This window comes from Oryx dammah, unplaced genomic scaffold (genome assembly GCF_014754425.2).
Source record: "Oryx dammah isolate SB20612 unplaced genomic scaffold, SCBI_Odam_1.1 HiC_scaffold_5483, whole genome shotgun sequence".
NCBI lineage: Eukaryota > Metazoa > Chordata > Mammalia > Artiodactyla > Bovidae > Oryx > Oryx dammah.
Window position 1 is genome coordinate 1 of NW_024075335.1, and position 2,486 is coordinate 2,486.

General features: G+C 45.0%; 1 long non-coding RNA gene across 1 annotated transcript; it reads left to right on the forward strand.

Annotated features, from left to right (window-relative positions):
- Positions 1-51: 51 nt before the first annotated feature.
- LOC120859979 lies at positions 52-2,059 on the forward strand. The gene is made up of 2 exons (XR_005720209.1): positions 52-198; positions 1,654-2,059. It is a non-coding gene; the product is annotated as an uncharacterized LOC120859979 (long non-coding RNA).
- The last annotated feature ends 427 nt before the right edge of the window (positions 2,060-2,486 follow it).

Here is a 2,486-nt window from a genome sequence, read left to right on the forward strand (position 1 = left end):
CGAACCTGGGCGGCTCGTCAGGGGCGCGGCTCACGTGAGCATGTCTGGGGCAGGGTGAACATGGCGGCGCGTCGGGGCCAGGGCTTCCCAGCTGTGCTCTCAGGGCTCGCCATTGCAGCTGGGAATGCTCATTTCGTGGGCTCCTGGGTCTCCGCCGATCGGCATCCAGCGAGCAGAGCGGAGGGGCGTGGACCACAGGTAAGGGAACTGGGACTCGGCGGAGCAGGGAACCACGTATTCCGCCCTCTTTGTTTGCACAGTCTCGGAGCCCACTAACATGGCGGTCGCAGAAAAGCCTGCCTTTGGGGTCAAGGCTTTTACCGCTTTACCCCTGCGCATAAAGCTCAGACCCGCGCGCTTTTCCCAAGCAGCCTAGTGTATTGCTTCCTACAGGTCTGGAGAGGATAACAGGCAGGAAGGCCAGGGGTCTCCAGACGGAGAAAATAGACTGCAAGTGTCAGACGTTTTTTTTTCCTCTCTCTTAAGAGGCAGGAGGAGACAAACAGGTGTTGCATTTTTTTCTCCATCTTGATACAAATTTAAAAGGTTTCTCTGAAAATTCTGTGTTACCATGACGACTCCTGGCTCCACCTGAATTTAACCTTTCTCAAACCTTGAGCTAAGCAATGCATTTTTTTTAATGGACATGTTTGTCTTAAGGTACATTAATGTACTATGTATTTACCCAAGACTCTGTCTTCAGGTCAGTTCCCCTTAAAGGCTCAGAAACGACTTGACAAACCAGTATGTTTTACTCATACCTTGTTCTCTTAATCTATGTGAATGAAACTATATATTTGCTTGGAAATCTGCCTTTCTTCAAGATTCATGTCCATCATTTTATGGCCTGGGATGACTCACCTGCTGCCAATGTTATCTCAATGCATGCTGTGGGTGAGGGGCCTGGTGCCATTCTCTGAGACATTGTCTTTCTTTCATTAGCAGACTGCTAGTGGCTGTACAACATCTGGCTAAAGACTAGCAGGGAGTACTCTTTCTTCCCCCTTCTGATATCTACATCAGCAGCTTTCTCTATCTCTTTTATACTTTAATACAACTTTTCAACACAAAACCTCTGAGCCATCAAGCTTTTGTGGTTTAGCAACCGCCTTTCAGCCTTTTGTAATTCATATTGAATCTTCATTTCAGATTGAAGATGCATTCCATGGTATTGCCAACTGAAGTCTTTTCATCGCTGTGGAGTATCTGTCCATGTCTTTAGGGTATTTTTCAGCAATCATGTATAATTTCCAGTGTGCCAGTCTTGTCATCCTCATTACATCCATGGCAAAGTCTTTTATTCATGTTGACATGATTGAAAGGGAATTGTTTGTTTAAATTCCTGTTCAGATTGTTATTTGCTAGTGTATACAGATAACACTGTGTCATCATTCATTTTTATCAGTTTGGACAGCTTGATCGTTGTCTTTAGTTTCTTTCATTACTCATAATGTAAGATGACCATGGCTCATATATGTACAGTCTCACCCCTAGTCTCAGTCATTTCTGCAAAGAATGGTCCTATTTTTTAACATTACATGATTTTTGACTATGCTGGGTCTTTATTGCTAGTTTGTCTCGTTGTAGTGAGCAGAGGCTACCCTCTAGTTGCTGTGCCATGGCTTCTCATTGCAGTGCTTTCTCTGTTTGCAGAACTTGGGCTCTGGAGCATGCAGACTTCAAGAGTTGTTCAAGGGCTTCGTTGCCCCTGGGCGTGTGGAATCTTCTACACAGGGATTGAACCCGTGTTCCCTGCATCGGTAGGCAGATTCTTTACCACCGGGCCATCAGAGACATATTTAAAACATACATGTAGGAGCTCAATATGCTCAGCTGACAATACATGGATATATATACACATGTATTCCAGCTTACCTTTGAACATATTCAGTTAAAGGTAATTTGTGATGATGTCTCCAACCTGATTCACCATGATATGGACATTGTCACCTTTCCTTTTGTTTATCTGTAACCTTGCATTCCAATGGTAAGATACCTGGCTTCCACCACTTGTCATACATAGAATCCAGTGCTTGTCCCACGTGGTTACTGAAAAAAAGCTGTCAGATTGTCTTTCAAAGGGGGCCCTGAGTGCATTGCACCAGTATCTTGAGTATGTTTTTGTATGATAGTTTCCTATCAGTATACCCTCAGTGGCCAGGTGTCTATTTCAATCGTTACCAATTATGAATGGGCTCGTTTGCTCTAGTGTTCTTAGACAATTCGAGTACAGTTTCTTTGTCAGATATGCATTTTTTAGGAAAACAGTTTTATGTATTGTTGGCTGTGTTGCGTCTGTGTGTGTGGGCTTTTCTCTAGTTTTGGTGAGCATGGGCCATAACTAGTGGTGTGCAGGCTTCTCACTACAGTGTCTCCTCTTGTTGCAGGGCACAGGCTCACGGGCTTCAGTGGCTGCAGCATGTGAACTCAGCATCGTGGCTTCCAGGATCTAGAGCACAGGCTCGGCAGTTGTGGCACTCGGGCTC